Here is a 17,635-nt window from a genome sequence, read left to right on the forward strand (position 1 = left end):
TAGACAGTGAAATCCTTTCCCAGGAATAGCACAGAAGTAGCATGTACCTTGTGGGAGAAAATATACTCAGAAAACAGCATTAGAAAACACATGGTATGCCTGTGATTTAATACCATGGCTAAACATTTCAACTAAGTCCAATACTATGATTATAAACTTTTTAAAAACTAAAAGAAAATCTGGTGAAAGATATTGATAGGCAAGGTGACAAAGTGTTAAAACTCTTGCCGTATATTAAATAGGAAAGAAAAATAATATAATTCCTAGATAAAGAATATGAGTAGACAAATCACAAAAGAAAAATACAATTGATTACTAACCAATTGAAAAGGTATAACAATCAAAGATTTGCATTTAGTTTTTTTTCCATCTTAGAGAAAGCACACGAGCAGGGGGGAGAAGGCCAGAGGAGCTCAGCATGGAGACTGTGGGGCTCAATCCCATGACCCTGGCTGAGATCATGACCTAAGCCAAAATGTAGTCTGACGCTCAACTGACTGAGTCACCAGGCACCCTCAAATATTTGCATTTAAAATAGGGTATATTTCCCATCTATCAAATTAGCTGACTTTAAAAATGTATAATATCCAGGGTTAGAAAAAGTACTATTGTAGAAGTGTTCTTACTAATACCCTGCTGGGAGACTGGGGCTTGCTCCCAGAAAGTGCACAGATTTAGCAATGTTGTAAGGAGCCTTAGTAAGCCCATCGATGCCCTTTGGCCCAGTCAATACATGCTCTTATGAAATTCCATCCCAAAGTATCACCTTAAATACATAAGAAGCTCTGTATTCAACATTCTTTCCAGTACTAAAAAAAAAAAAAAAAAAAAAAAAAAAAAAAAAAAAAAAAAAAAAAAAAAAGTGGAAATTAAGTATCTAATATTAGAGAAGTGACTTGGTAAATTGCAGTATTTACTTGTTAGATTTTATGCAACCATTAAGACTTACTATTTAAATAACTTATATAATATGAAAACTGCTTACATTATGTTACTTTTTAAAATAGATTATGAAAGTATATATATACACAACTCTATAAAGAAAAAAATGGCATAAAATCAGGAAAGAAATGGGGCGCCTGGGTGGCTCAGTCAGTTAAGCGTCCAACTTTGGCTCAGGTCATGATCTCACAGTCTGAGTTGGAGCCCCGTGTCGGGCTCAGTGCTGACAGCTCAGAGCCTGGATCCTGTTTCAGATTCTGTGTCTTCCTCTCTCTCTGACCCTCCCCCGTTCATGCTCTGTCTCTCTCTGTCCCCAAAATAAACAAACGTTAAAATTTTTTTTTTTTTAAATCAGGGAAGAAATAATTCAAAATAGTAATTTGAGAGCTACTCTGTAGCTGAGTTTGTTGGGTAAGGAAAGTCTTGTTGAGTTGAATTTTTTCTTCTTTCTTTCTTTCTTTCTTTCTTTCTTTCTTTCTTTCTTTCTTTCTTTCTTTCTTTCTTTCTTTCAAGAAACATGCATTTCCTTTATAACGAAAAAGAACTAAATGTATAAAAGGAAGACACCGTGAGCCCTCCCTTTCTGATGGCTGGGATTAGGTCATCTGATTTCTTCCTGCTGGCTGAGAGGGGCCATTTATAGTCATTTGATTTTGCATTTCACAAACTTTTATTCAAATGTCCTCCAAAAGATCAGGAGAACTGAAGATGTTATATGGGAAATTAGGGGATTACAAGGAGGGGGTGCAGGAGCAGGATCCATGTGGATTTAAAGTTTAGAACTAATTGAGGCACCTGGATGGCTCAGTGGGCTGTGTGTCTGACTTCAGCTCAGGTCATGATCTCACAGCTGGGCTCAGCTTGTGAGTTCAAACCCTGTGTAGGGCTCTATGCTGACAGCTCAGACCCTGGAGCTTGCTTCAGATTCTGTGTCTCCCTCTCTCTGCCCCTCCCCCGCTCATGCTCTGTCTCTGTCTCTCAAAAATAAACATTAAAATGAATAAATAAATAAATAAAGTTTAGAACTCAGATAAAGTAGAACTTGATGGAGACAGGCAAGATGGGAAATGAAGCAGCTACCATGACTTCACATTCTCAGTAGAAATATTGAAATTAACTCGAGCCGTGTTCATATTCATATAGTTATTCAAAAATATTTATTGAGCACCTAACTGGGAATATAGAATGGAAAAGATACAGGCCCTGCCCTCCAAGGGGGACACAAATGGTGAGAGAGAAATAGTTACAGCACAGTGTGCCGGTTGCCATGATGATGCTGAGTAGGGAAAATGAGGGCACCAAATGATGCTTGGAGCATGACGACACTGATGTAAATAAGCATAAAATCAACACCACCAAAGACCGGTACTGAGCACTGGATATGGGTAAATAGAAGTGTATAAAAGTAAACAAAATGGATCTGGAAGCTACCCAGCAACTTCACGAAAGTGCTACCTCTACAGAGAGGGGAGAAGGGAGGGAAATGCAGCAGTGGGGTGGGTGGGGGGAGGTGGGGGCAGCTAAAAAGGACTTTTTACAAATTATGTCTCAAGTCCCCTTTCTAACTGAAAAGAAAAAAGTATTGCAAACAACTATCATACAATGTGATATTTGGGCAGGGGGAGATGCTTTGGTTGAGATATGTACCAATGTGATAGGATGGAAGGAGGAGGGTTTAGGAATGCTAGGGAGATTGGGGAAGGGGTTCTGCGAGCTGAAGAGGAGTCTGCTAGCCTCAGCCAGACCTGGGCTGGTGGGTGGGTCCATAGGTCTTTCAGCAGAGGAACAGCAGAAGCAAGGACACACAGAATGTGGCAAGTGTGTGTGGCTGATAAGGAGGCCACACAGGCAGGACCAGATCCTTGGGACCTCATGTGCCCCCAGAAGAACTTAGCTTCATCTTGAGGATGCTGGAAGGTTTGCTTTGGGGCTATGTGAAGGTGAACTAGGGGAGGAAGTTACCCTAGGAGTCAGAGACCACCCTGAGTTGTCCTGGAAGCCCAGTGGTCAGCCCACCACTCATCCACTTGCCCAGGGGCAGGCATTCTCTGTCATTGCAGGAACCTCAAATGCACTCCCCAAAATCAAGCAACACAGGATGTTTGAGCGGCCCTTACAAGGGCAGTAGTAGTGGAGAGCAGTTTCAGGAGAGGAATAGTGTTGGTCAGAGATCTCAGCAACCTGGGGAATCAGTGGGATGGAAGCAAGGGCTAGGTGGAAGGTAGTTGTCATTTTTGGGGTGTGTCCAGCACCCACAAAGAGCATTCTCACCTCCTTTGGAGGAGACTGCCTCATCCCTACTTCCCTCAACAAAAGAGAGCCAAAGAGATTTAAGGCAGGCAAATCATCTCCACTCCACCCCCTTTCCTGCCCAGTCAGGACAGGAATGTGTCCTCCACCTGGCCAATGGACATTCTTGCCTAGGGTTTCAGATCCTGGGCAAGTGAGCTGAGGACAGTGAGTGGTTAGAGGTCATTTACACAAGCAGGTGCAGCCGGGTTGCTGCAGTCTTGGTGCACAGGCCATGACCTTCTTCTGGCTCTCTAGAGAGCTCGGTTCCTGACTTTCCTGAGCCTGGTCTTCCCAATCTCTTGTCTATTCTGTGAGCTTTCCACTCCCTGTGGGCTTCCACCAACTTCCCCTTTGCTTAAAACCTGCTGGGGCTGGCTTACAGATTATGGATGCAAGCATCAGCCTGAGTCAAGCACTCATCTGATAGTTAGTAATGGGGAGTCAGCCAGAGTATCCCACACTCTTCTCTTCACAATATATCTTGTTCTTAATTCATCCCCCATCCCTTCCATCTGGGCAACTGCAACTGCTTCCTAACTGTTTTCCCTTATAGCTCACTCTGCATCCTTAGCTCTGCTAAGTGTCACTGGAGCCCTTTATCCTGTCACTTCTCTGCTCAAGAACCTAGTGTGGGTCAAGTCTAGACATCCATACACTCCTTTAATCTGGTACCGCTCCCGCCATCTGACCATAGAAGCCCTGTGTGTACTCCTTGAATGGCTCCAACTGGACATCCACCTTGGCACTTCCCTTGTTGGAAAGCCTGTCCCTTCTTGTCTGTCCAAACTCTGGCAAGAATTTGGCTCTCTGGATCTGGTTCAGGGTTTCTAGGAACTTGTCTTGGTTTGGGGCATCACTGACCCTCCCTGCGGGCTGCTGCTGTCCTCTGTAGAAGGCCTGGGGTGGGTCAGGTGGCTGTTGATGGTTCCTCCCAGTTTCCCAGTCGAACAAATTCCATGCAAAGCCCCCTCCCCACGCTGTTGTTCGCCCCTTTCTTTCACGAGGCCCCAGCCCTGGAAGAGGTCATGGAGGGGCCATCCAAAGGTCTCCCTTTCTCTCCCTTCTTCCTTCATCATTACAGTCCTATGAACTGGGTGGGTGCAGTTGGTCTTGCCCTGTTGCACCCCAGAAAAAAGGAGACACATACGGTCCACAAAGGCACAGAGCCCACTGTTGGCCCCAGTCACACGGACCGCAGCCTGACTGGTGTGCAGAGTCTGGGAGTCGGTAATGCTGTAGTCTACAGGACTCTCCCCAGTGGGTGCTGCTGCCCGGGCCACCGCCAACCCTGTGTCATGCTCCGTATGACTTTCTAACCATTTTCCGCATTGGGGCTTTTCCTGAAACCAAACCCTCTGCCAGCACAGACCTCTTGTGAGGTGAGCGCCTACTAGGCTGGCTCTCCAGCTCATGGTGGCTCTCCTTCCGGTCATCGATCTGCCTAGGCTCATCCGCCGAGTCACTGCAGGCTGTCAGGACTTGACAGGTGTAAACATGCCCTACTTTGGGGATATAATTAGACCCGTCTGATTGTCTCCCTCGGAGTGTTTGTGGGACAGGGGTGTGAACATATGTGTGTGGGTGAATGTGTAAGTATGAATGTATGTGTTAAGAGTGTGGATGTGTGTCAATGTGTGTGTAAGAAGAAGAGCGAGATTCATTGAGGGGTTGGCCTGTCTCCATCCTGTGCCTATCACCTGTGCTCTTGGCAGACACAGCCAGGCTCGCCTGCCATGTGACAGGACACACAGGAAACAGGCAGAGCTATTTGTTTGAGAGGAGCACAGGTGGAGGCCCAGGTGATGTCTGATGGCCTCACCACTTCGGTGAGCCTCCAGAGCCCTTGCACCAGGGACTTCTGTTACTTGTGACCCAAACCATGGCCCCTGTCACCCTGGGTTATGCTTCTGTGTTTCCTGACTGGCCCTGTCTCAGACTGAGTTTGTGAGGCATGCCCAACTGTGGTTAATGTTTTTTTAGAACAAATTAAATATGACAATAGCTTTATTTTTTCCTGACAACTAAAGTAATAGAGAAATATATGAAGAAGAGAATTTTAAAAATCCCTCTGAATTATTGTTAATTATTTTTTTTTAGGTGTGATAATGGTATTAAAGTTACACCTGTAAAATATTGCTCTTCTCTGGAGCACCTGGCTGACTCAGTCGGTGGAACATGCGACTCTTGATCTCAGGGTTGTGTGTTCAAGCACCATGTTGGGTGTAGAGATTACTTAATATAAAATCTTTTAAAAAAAGAAATAAAATCGGGGCACCTGGGTGGCTCAGCCGACTTTGGCTCAGGTCATGATCTCATAGTTTGTGGGTTCAAGCCCATGTCGGACTCTGTGCTGACAGTTCAGAGCCTGGATCCTGCATCAGATTCTGTGTCTCCCTCTCTCTCTGCCCCTCCCCCGCTCACACTCTGTCTCTCTCTCTCTCTCTCTCTCTCAAAAATAAATAAAAACCTAAAAATTTTTAAAAAATAAATAAATAAATAAATAAATAAATAAATAAAATGTAGTTTGTATTTTTAGGCATAAGGACTAAGATATTTAAGGGTGAACTTATATGACCTTTTATGAATGTACATGTGATGACTGGTGTTTACTTCAAAATAAGAGAGGGAAAGCAGGTGGATGGAAGTATACATGAAACAAAATTGCCCAAGAGCTGATAACTGAAGCCAGGGATGGGGTTCATTTTAATATTCTTTCTGCATTTTTATCTGCTTGAAATTCTCCATATAATAAGTTACAAAAAAACAAAAACAACACCTCACCCTTTAATCCAACTACCCAGAAATAACTACCATTAACATCTTGGGACTTATGTCACTCAAATTTGTCATCCTAACCCACTTATTATGTTTGGAGGAGATGCCATAACTTGAAGCAAAAATGCCAGCCACTCACGTTCTCAGCCTCCTTTCTCAGGCACATGACAGAGGCTCCAGCAATCACACCCTCTCCCGGGACCTTGAATCAGAGGCTAATAATGGGAGGTATTGTGTGGACTCCATTAGGGCCACAGTGGGTCAACTTAGGCTGCCGTGGTGAGCTCACTAGTTCTTCTCTTTGGCTCCCTAGCCTTCCTGGAGATTCTGAGGGCTCCCCCAAATCCTCTCACAAATATTTTCTGCCTAAATTATCCAGAATTTGTTTCTTTCCCTCAAACTGAAAATCCTGGTGGGCACAACATTTTGTATAGTTTTTTGCTCACTGACAAGATTATACTATGCAAACTGCTCTGTAAGGTGCTCCCCCCACCTCTTCCCACCCCCCCCCTCACCCCCCACCCCCCCCTCACCCCCCCCCCCCCCCCCCCCCCCCCGCCACCACTTAATAGCATGAGGAAGGAGTCTCTGTAGGTATACAGACCTCCCTCCTTTATTCTCTCAAACTGCTGCTAATGCTGCTTCAAGAATGAGGGCGCTCTTCCCTGCCTTTCCCACAAGTGGTAGAAGGGAAGGAAGGGTCTTCATAATAAAAGTTCACTTTCTCATAGTGAGTCACGATGTGCCTGACCAGCCATCCCCTATCAGTGGGCTCCCGGCCAGGCCCCAAGAGAGGGGTGTGTGTCACCCTCCATAAGCAGGCCCTGCTTTTTCACTGAGCCTCCTCCCCTGGGCAGACTGAGCCTGACCCCCTGCTGATTACAGGAGCAAAGGTTACACCATCCAAGGCTTTACAGGGCTGTCGGAGGTCAGGAGCCTCCAGGCCTGCCGCCCCCCTGCGGGGGCCCACAACAACCTTCAGTTTCCCACCTTTGGTCAGGCACCTCATTGATCAGGCCCTCCTAGTCCAGCCCCGTGGAAACTCCTGTGTGTCAGGTACAGTTTGAATGGGCTCCCCTCAGCCTGTCTGGTCCCCTTTCCAGGCGACCACAATAGGAGGCCAAAATGGGGCTGGGTGAGGGTGGAGCCCTGGGGCAAGGCACAAGGTCATGGAAGCTGTAGGTAAGCTCCTTGCCCTAGTTTGTCCTTAGAGAATCTGGTCCCACAGGTCCTGGGCTTCCCTGGGAGGTAGAGGAAGGAGTGCTACTTGCAGGGGTGGGATGCCAAAGGGAGGGTTGTCAGCTGCTTCGATGCTACTAATGTGAATACTTTTTTTTTTTTTTTAATGTTTATTCATTTTTTGAGAGAGAGAGAGAGAGAGAGAGAGCGTGCGCGCGTGCGCGTGTGAGCGGGGTAGGGGGTGGGGGCAGAGAGAGAGGGAGACACAGAATCTGAAGCAGGCTCCAGGCTCGGAGCTGTCAGCACAGAGCCCAACATGGGGCTAGAACCCAGGAAGCTTAACCGACTGAGCACCCCCCCAGGCGCCTGCTCATGTGACTAATCCTAATAGGACGAGCTGTCATCTGAGCTTTTACTACGTGCGGGGCGCTTTGCCAGAGTTTCACAGACACTAGCATCACAGCAACTGCCAGAGAGCTGTGCCATCCTGCTTTACACAAGAGAAACTGAGAAGCAGAAAAGTTAAGCAACTAGCCCAGGGGCGCAGTGGTACAGATTGGGGCCCAGAGTGGGAGCCAGGTTGGTGTACCCTCAGGCCTGCCTCATTATGAGGAAAGTGAGCTTTAATTGTGGAAACCCTGCCTTTCCTTCTACCTGCCCACTTGTGGAAAAGGCAGGAAAAGAGTGAGAGACCGCCCTCATTCTTGTAGCAGCATTAACAGTGTTTGAGAGAATGAAGGAGGAAAGGGGTCTGTATACTTACAAAAGGACACCCCCCACATTATTAACTGGGAAGTCCCTCTGGAGGCTGCCTCTGTCCAGATAGTCACCAGTGGTGACGCCCCTTGAAACAGCTGCCCCCAGGCCCCACGGGCATTTGCTCACTGTACCCATCTCCGCCTCAGAGGGTCAGCTGAATGTGGTCTAAACTTAATCACAAATGACCTTGCACAGGGTTTCCCAGCAGGCCCAGAGAACGTGGAATTTTCTCTCTCCTTTGCAGGTGGGTTCCTACCAGCCGCTTTCAAGAACTCTCCCAGCACTGCGTCCACAGCTGCGCGGTGAGTTTCCTGTGCACTTGTAGCAGCTCTAACAGTTAGTTTTTTTTTTTAAGTTTGTAGATATGTATGTAATCTCTACACGTGGGGCTCGAACTCACGACCCCCAAGATCAAGAGTTGCATGCTCTTCTGACTCAGCCAGCCAGACGCCCCCCTCTCAGTTACCTTTCAGACACTCCTGTGAGGTACTTTTCCAACCTTTCTGGTGAGGAAATTTTATGAAATAGAAGTCGTAGCAAGTGGCTTCTCAGAGTAAGATGGGTTTGTGTGGCAGTCAGAGCTACTCAAGACTAACGACAGCAGTAGTGGAAAATGGCAGTTGTTGGGAGCTTCAGACATCTTCAGTAAATGAGGAGGCTCACCCTGGCCAGCCTGGTGGGAAAGGGCCTTGGGGGCCCAGGGGGCAGGGTTTGAATCCCAGCACTGCCACTTTTCCTGGCTGCATCACCTCAGACAAGTTGCTAAACCTCTCTGAATCTCTGTAAAATGGGGCTAATAATGCCACCTCTGCCCTGTAGTGATCTTATATGTAAAATGGCAGGCATATAGCCATTGTTTGAGAAATGATGCCTCCTATTATTTTTCACCAGTAGCTGGATTACCTGGGTACTTGGTGGTGTGAATTTATGATGTGAATTAATGCGTTTAAAGAGAGATATTGTAGCTCAGGCTCTTCAATTATAGGTGAAATGACAGAACAAGTAAAACTTGTTTCTTGACCCTTGCCTCACTTGCTCTGTGCTCCAAGTGTAGAGTTTCCTCTGCAAACTCCCTGTTAGCCCACCCCCAGCCCCATTCCCCCTCTCCCCCCGCCACCCCCCGCCGATTGCTCACGGGTCTATGTCCTGAATTTTTAATCATTTTAATTTATCACAATGTCCCTGTCATGTGTCCTCCTATTCCTCAGGCCCTTACTCTAGGCCTAATGACTAGTCAGGTTGGGGATGAATCTACCCCATCCTGCCCCCTCGTTTACTGTCTACATTAACATAACTATTCTTCAACTTCATTATAGTAACTTAACTATTCCAAGCTGCTCTTGCCTAGGCAAATAACTTGATTGTTTATCATAGGAATTTCCTAAAAGACCCATCAACTCTTTAGTAGGAAGCATCAACAGACAGTTCATGCCTGAGACACTTCAAACCCCTCGCCTTAAATAACCCCACACCTTGCTCTTTCCAACCCCAAACCGCTGTTATCTTGAACTTTTGCTAATCCCAATCAAGCCCTGCATTGAAAGACCCGCTTAAAACAAACTTGAAATTCCCATTGAGATTTGACCTTGTGTCATCCCCTTGGGGTGCTTTGGGGACTGTGGGCGGAGGATCCTGTGCGTAGAGCCACTCTTGCCCATCTCTGGGTGTGCATTTCAGACCTGGAAAGTACTGCATACGCCCCAGCAAGGCTCTTTGGTGGTGAATCTGCTGGTGGAATAGTTATTCCCAGTTCTGCCTTCAAAAAGGTGAAAGCTTTCTACTCTATTTGACTTGTAAATTGATGATATTTACATATCAATGGTTCAGGCCTCTCCTTCAAACCCGAGGCTTACTCTGTGTTTTGTGGAGAACAACTGAGTTAAATGCAAATACCCAGAAATGTTTTTTGACCCTGGAGCCAGGGCTGCTCGTCCCCTACAACTGGCCGGCCACACACGGTGGGTCACGCGGCAAAGTCCTGTCCTGGGAAGTTGCCTCCCAATGGCGGTGGTGTGTGTGTGTGTGAGGGCTTGTAAAGAGAACGTTAAAACCCAACTTAAAATGGAATCAACACTAGAACATTTCACCTGAAAGAAGCCCATTCATTAGTCCTTAAAACTTGCACTTGCTAGTTTGTATTGGGCCTCCCTGGAGATGAATATTAAAATACAGCCAAATTTTTAGAAGTCTGACCAAAATGTTTAATGTGGTGACTTTGGGTACACCTAGCCTCAATCACAAGTGAACCTAGACCGCACAACTGGAAACTCCTGGAAGGACAGACATGCCTCACTTCCTTTTATTTAGCACCACATGAAACTCAACACTAAACATTCAGAAATGAATCCGGGTCCCCACTATTGTTCAGGTTACTGAGGTTTCCTGCGAGCTCACATCTTCCATTCTCTGCCTTATCATATAGTTTCTATGAGACACTCTTCCTTTAACAGGACACCTCAGAATTCAAACCATCCTTTGTAATATTTATCCCATTTCTGTAGGATACCTGTAATGAATGTGTAAGAAACAGGTTCAAAATTGATGAGTTGCGATCACTTCAGTCAGTGGGAATCCCATGCATGCCTTTGAAGCCTGCTTTATTTGTTTGTTTTATTATTTTTTAAAATGTTTATTTATTTTTGAGAGACAGAGATAGAGTGGGGGGGGGGCGGTGTGTGGAGGGGGGAGGCCAAGAGATTGGGAGAGAGAGAACCCCAAGCAGACTGTACTGTCAGCACAGAGCCCAATGCGCGGCTCTAACTCAGCCGAAACCGAGAGTTGCACACTTAGCCAGCTGAGCCACCCAGGCGCCCCTGAAGCCTGCTTTATACTAACAGGTTGGGAATGTGGATCTGGAGCCCACCCAAGCCTGGCGTTGTGTGGCCTGGGCTGAGGTTCTTAAGTTGACTGTGCTTCAGTTTCCTTATAAAAAAAATATGAAAATAATAATAGCACCTACCTCACAGGGTGGTTTGTAGATTACAGGAATTAATATTTGCAAACCACTTAGAATAGTGTCTGGCACATAGGAAATGCTGTATACATGTTTAATAAATAAAAGGTGAATTTATTATTTTATCCCATGATATATGTTACCATAGATCAGTTGAGTGAGATTTTGAAAAATACATTGTACAAACAAAATACGACAATTTAAAAGACCTTAAAAACTTACGTTTAAATAGCTGAATGCTTTCCATATAAGCTATAATTCAATAAATTTTAAAAAATTAATTCCAGTGTAATTAACATACAGTATTATGTTAGTTTCAGGTGTACCATATAGTGATTCAACAATTCCATATACTACTCAGTGCTCATCAAGATAAGTGTGTTCGTGGGATGCCTGGCTGGCTCAGTCCATGGAGCATGTGACTCTTGATCTCAGAGCTATAAGTTTGAACCTTACTTGGGTGTAGACATTGCTTAAAAATAAAATCTTAAAAAAAAAAAGAGGGGCACCTGGATGTCTCAGTCTAGTTCTTGATTTTGGCTCAGGTCATGATCTCACAGTTCATGAGATTGAGCTCCTGGTTGGGCTCTGCTTAAGATTCTCCCTCTCCCTCTGTCCCTCTCCTGCTGTGCACGCTCTCTCACTCTGTCTGTCTCTCTCTCTCTCTCTCTCTCTCAAAAAAAAAAAAAAAAAAAAAGATAAGTGTGCTCTTAATCTCCTTCACCTAGTTCACCCATACCACCTCCCCCCCACCTCCCCTTTGGTAACCATCAGTTCTCTATATTTAAGAGCCTGTTTTTTGGTTTCTCTTTCTTTCTCTTTTGTTCATTTGTTTTGTTTCTTAAATTTCATATAGGAGTGAATTCATATGGCATATGTCTTTCTCTGACTGGCTTACTTTATTTTGCATTATACTTTCTAGATCCATCCATGTTGTTGCAAATGGCAAGACTTCATTCATTTTTGTGGATAAATAATATTCCATTGTATATATACATACCACATCTTCTTTATCCATTCATCTATCAATGGACACTTGGGCTCCTTCTATAATTTGGCTTGGGCTGTAGATAATGCTACTATAAACATTGGGGTGCATGTATCCCTTTGAATTAGTATTTTTCGGATAAATACCCAGTAGTGCAATTACTGGATTATAGGGCCATTCTACTTTTAATTTTTAGAGGAATCTCCATACTGTTTTCCAGAATGGCTGCACCAGTTTGCATTCCCACCAACAGTGCCAGAGGGTTCCCCTTTCTCCACATCCTCACCAACACCTGTTGTTTCTTGTGTTGTTGAGTTTAGCCATTGTGACAGGTGTGAGGTGATATCTCATTGTGGTTTTGATTTGCATTTCCCTGATGATGTGATGTTGAGCATCTTTTCATGTGTCTATTGGGCATTTGTATGTCTTCTTTGGAGAAAGGTCTGTTCATGTCTTCTGCCCATTAAAAAAATTTTTTAAATGTTTATTCATTTTTGAGAGACAGAGTGCAAACATGGAGGGGCAGAGAGAGAGGGAGACACAGAATGTGAAGCGGGCTCCAGGCTCTGAGCTGTCAGCACAGAGTCCCATGTGGGGCTTCAACTCAGGAACTGTGAGATCATGACCTGAGCCGAAATCGGACGTTCATTCGACGGAGCCACCCAGGCACTCCTGCCCATTTTTTAAGTAGATTATTTGGGTTTTTGGTGTTGAGTTGTATAGTTTTTTGTATATTTTGGACTCTAACCCTTTATTGGATATGTCATTTGCAAATATCTTCTCCCATTCAGTAGGTTATCTTTTGGTTTTGTTGTTTGTTTCCTTTGTTGTGCAGAAGCTTTTTTTTTTTTTTAATTTGGATGTAGTCCCAGTAGTTTATTTTTGCTTTTATTTCCCTTGCCTTAGGAGACATATCTAGAAAGATGTTGTTATGGCTGATGTCCGAGAAATTACTACTGTGTGTGCTGTGTTTTAGGATTTCAATGGTTTCCTGTCTCACATTTAGGTCCTTAATCCATTTTGAGTTTATTTTTGTGTGTGGTATAAAAAAGTGTTCCAGTTTCATTCCTTTGCATGTAGCTGTCCAGTTTTCTCAACATCCTTTGTTGAAGAGACTGTCTTTTCCCCATTGCATATTCTTACCTCTTGTGTTGAAGATTAATTGACCATATAATTATGGGTTTCTTCCTGGGTTTTCTATTCTGTTCTATTGATCTATGTGTCTATTTTTGTGCTAGTACTTTATATTCGATAAATTAAAAATATGAAATGATGGCAACATTTAAAGGAAGTTATTCTTTTTAAAAAATTAGTTAATTAATTTTTAGAGAGAAAGAGTGAACATGAGAGGAGGAGGGGGCAGAGGGAAAGAGGAAGAGGATGTCAAGCAGGCTCCGTGCCCAGCACAGAACCCCATTCAGGGCTCAACACAGTGCTGGACTGGGGGCTTGATCCCACAACCTTGAGATCATAACCCCAGCTAAAATCAAGTGTGGGACGCTTCAAAGACTGAGCCACCCAGGTGCCCCAGGGAGAAGTTATTCTTTGGTTAAGGTTTTCCCCAGTATATTTTCGTCAACTCTTTGTTAGGGCTTCTCATATTCTGATAAGGATAGTGGGGACTATGTCATAGGGAAGCAGCTCTCCCTCCCCTCCTTCTAGGGGCCTGGTCAGGGCCACATGCCACACCAATCCTATAAGAAGGTACAAAAAGTTCATTTTAAAAACCAACTTGTCAGGGCGCCTGGGTGGCTTAGTCTATTAGGCGCCCAACTCTTGATTTCAGCTCAGGTCATGATCTCATAGTTGTGGGATTGAGCCCTGCATCAGACTCCGTGCTGGGCATAGAGCCTACTTGGGATTCTCTCTCTCTCTCTCTCTCTCTCTCTCTCTCTCTCTGTCTGTCTGTCTCTGTCTCCCTCTCTCCTCTCTCCCCCTCTCTTTGCTCCTCCCCTGATTACACTCTCTCTCTCAAAATGAATAAATAAAACTTTAAACAACAACAACAACAAAAACAGCCTCCTGGGTGGCTCAGTTGGTTAAGCATCTGACCTCAGCTCAGGTCATGATCTCATGGTTTGTGAGTTCCAGCCCCACTTCGGGCTCCTTGCTGTCAGTGCAGAGCCCACTTGAGATCCTCTGTCTCCCTCTCTCTCTGCCCCTCCCCTGCTCATTCTCTCTCTTTCTCTCTCAAAAATTAATAAACATTTAAAAAAATAAAAATGAACTTGTCAACTTCTTAATTAGTGTATCACCCTTCAAATACATTTCCTTGAAGAATTTTGTTCCTTTCTTGGACCTCAGTTGATTATACCTTTGGCCTTGTATACCTTTGGTCAGCCTCCTTCCTTATTACACTTACTTGTTTCAATGGCAGGTTTGTTGGTCTTGGCCAGCAGTGCTCAGGATCCTGCCCTACTTTCCAAAAGACTCATGTTGCCCGATGGTGGATCATCCTCATATGTGGCTGCCGAAGAGCTTATCCTGGTTTGCAGTGGTACCAGCTGGAGAATGCCAGCAAGTGCTGGCCTTAAATAACTAAAACAGCATTTTATTCAAAACGCTCTTCAGAGTGTGCTCCTCGGACCAACAGCACAGACCTTGTCTGGGAACTTGTTAGAAATGCAAGTGTCAGGCCAGCTCTGGGCCAACTGAATCAGAACCTGCATTTCAACACCATCTCCAGGCCACGTTGCATGCTGAGTTGAAGATGCTCTGGCCTAAGGCATGCACATCATTTGCCATTAATTCAAAGGCTGGCAGCAGATTCCAGACTCAGCTCTGGATTCCAGGATCACACACAGATACAAAAATGAACAGCCTATCCCAGCCCATAAGTTTTGTTCTGAGTATAGCTTTGTTCTCTGCCACTTGTCAAAAGGGTGCCACTGGTCACTTGGGACATGGAATAAGAATAGATAGTACTGGCCGGGGTAGGGGTGGGGGCAAATAGCTCACATGAGTGTAATCTCGTGACCCCTTCCCCCACTGCACTCAGTGTTAGGGGCCCCTGATCTGAGCTCACATCATACTCTGTGCTTCATCTTACCCGCCTGTCTTAAATGTGCTTGTTCAGTTCTCTTTCTGACCTAAGCAAGGAGCTCTTTGAGGCAGAGGCTGTGACTAGTTCCTCTTAGGGTCTCTGGTCCCTGGCACAGGACCTGGGGTATAATAGTGCTTTATAATGTGAATGAATGAATGCATCTGAGAGTTCTACTTCTCTAGGAGGGAAACACACAGGATATCTGTTTTTAGTTCCTGTAATGCTCCCTTAAAATGGGGGACACGACCTGGGCTATTCTTGCCCAAGTACCAGTGTTGGGGAATGCTTTTTGGGCATGTTTCTGACTGGAGTTCCACTCTGACCTTTCTTGCCAAAGGAAACTTCAACTGCACCTAAGGCAAGCTGATGAAAACAGGGAGGAAAGGGGGCGAAGGAAGAACCCATCTCACTGACTCAGTTCTAACCGTCAGCACTTAATCACTTCCAGTAGCAATCGAAGTTTCAATGCAAATACCCCCAAGCACCCAGGCCCCACAAGGTCTTCAGATTGCTCAGACTGGAGTTTGTTCCCTCTTAAAGAAACACCCTTCCTTCTGGAAGGGACTTGGAACATGTGACCTATAAAGGAAATTTGTCCTGAGGATGAGGCAGGCAGAAGGAATCAAGGAACTAAATTCAAGGAAGTTGCTGATGTGACTTTTTATTTCCCTCTTCTGTCACTTCCCTCTTTCCCAAGGCTCTCATACTTCTACCTGTCCTGACAAGACCTTTGGCTCCTTGGAGAAAATTGAAGTGCATAAAAGGCTCTCAGTCTGCTGCTCTGTTTTCTTTGAAAACTTCTGGTTTGCTTAGAAATTTGCTGAAGACTTTCTACAGATTAGAATGTTTCCATTCTAAAATTTTTCTTTAGGGAACTCCAGACTCCAGCCACCCAACCAATGGCATGAAGGAAAGAAAGTAGATTTAAAATAAAAAGAAGAGAAAGAAAGGAGATGGAGAAACAGGAAGAACCAGAGAGTAAGAAACTGGGCCAAGCGACCTCAAGATTTATGCAGACAATGGAATCCACCCTGAGGGTTGGGGTCCTGAAGAGCAGAAAAGCCGAAGCCTAGAAATGCGGGAGGCTGGGCCCAAATGGGTCAGAAGAGGCCCCTCCCTGCCATGACCATGGAAGGTGTCACCCCCACACAAAAGCCAGCCATGAAGGAGGCTTCCGAAGAGTGGGCCACATCCCTTTGTCCCATTTCTCCAGTCTTCTCATAGACCTGGAGTAAGAGTGAGGAGCAAGTTGGCACAAATTCAGTGCCATTACAGAGGGAAAAAGAAGCACGTCTGACTGAGCAGACCTAAGCGAACCATTCCAAATTGGGAAGCCAAGTGTCCAACCTGTGTTCTCTTAGATATGAGGTGGATATTCCTCCCTCCTCTGCCCCCACACCCCTCTTACCTCTTCTACTCATCAGCTGACAGAGCTGAACCTAGTCGACATTCACGTGTCAGATCACAAAGCGCCTGGGTTCATGTGTTCTGGGATGCACAAGGAGTTTCAGTGATGGGGGCCTGGATCACTTTGAAAGATGGAAAGACTGGTACAGGGGCTATCACAGTGCTCAGCTCTAGATGACTGAAGCTGTAGGAGGGGGACAGGACTGGCTTTGACTGGTCAGTCCAGTCGACAGCAATACACTTCATACATTGAAAGACCCACTGTGTATTGGCTCTTTTTTGGTCTGAGGAAGGTGACATCATATTCACTTGACTTTGACAGCATTTACGGATCTGGAAAGGGACAACTTAATGGCGATGTTTTCTAAGGTATAAACTAAAGTTCATGAATTGTATTTATATGCCCTTCTGTATTTTATAGAATGCCACGAACTTTCCTTTATTACTCTTTCTACCTAGGCAAGAGATGTATTTTAGGGATGAAAACATCGATACAGAGCATTGAAACATAAATTTCACAAGTTACTGATTTCTTGTCAAATCCATTAAGTAGAATTAGACTGCACTGAGGAAAAAGATTTTTTCAAGCCTTCATACTACAGCTGGTAACAATAGGTTAATTTAGAGGTGGAACGCAGGTAAAAGATGTTAACCACCTGAAAACAAGAGTAATAGTTGACCGCCTGCCTCTTCTGCAAGGTGACCTAGGACAGGACATTCTCTCTGGACTTGTTTCTTCCCCTGTGAAATACAGGATGTTGTGCAATAGCTTGTATTTTTCTTTAGCACTGTGTGTCTGGCACTCTGCTATGCTTTGTACGTACATTGTCTTGTGCAATCTTCACAACAGCCCAGTTTACAAGTGAAGAAATGAAGGCTCAGAAGTGGGTACCTGCTAAAAAAACATTAGTGGAGTCCCATTCCCGAGCCCGTTCCTTAGGAACTGCCAGTGTCATAGTCAAGATCTTTCCCAGCTCTATGACATAGGATTTCAGCATATCCCACTTGACCCAAATAATTTCCTAAAGTGAAACGGTCTTGGTACAGATTAAACCAAGATGAAAGCAATTGACAATGGAGGTTTCCAGCTGTAGGCCAAGCAGCTTGCTGCCACCCCCAGCCTGAGAATGGTGTTTCCTATCTTCTTTCAACAGCCTCCCCTCCCACACACAGGGCCCTGGGGCCGCCTGCAAACCCCGGCTGGGAGTCCTGCATACACAGCGTGAGAAGCTGCTCTCTAAAAGGTCTTTGTGGCTGGCTGTGGTAAGTGCTCCCACACAACTCTCCACCGCCAGTG

At 45.2% G+C, this 17,635-nt stretch overlaps 1 long non-coding RNA gene across 1 annotated transcript in view; it reads left to right on the plus strand.

The window, feature by feature from the left end:
• Positions 1–8,277, plus strand: part of LOC131517099 (uncharacterized) — a 47,449-nt gene extending 39,172 nt beyond the window's left edge. The window contains exon 3 of the long non-coding RNA XR_009264388.1: positions 8,192–8,277. This is a non-coding gene — a long non-coding RNA (uncharacterized LOC131517099). The remainder of the gene's footprint in view (positions 1–8,191) is intronic.
• The last annotated feature ends 9,358 nt before the right edge of the window (positions 8,278–17,635 follow it).

The sequence above is a fragment of the Neofelis nebulosa genome, chromosome 7 (genome assembly GCF_028018385.1).
Source record: "Neofelis nebulosa isolate mNeoNeb1 chromosome 7, mNeoNeb1.pri, whole genome shotgun sequence".
In the NCBI taxonomy this organism is placed as follows: Eukaryota; Metazoa; Chordata; class Mammalia; order Carnivora; family Felidae; genus Neofelis; species Neofelis nebulosa.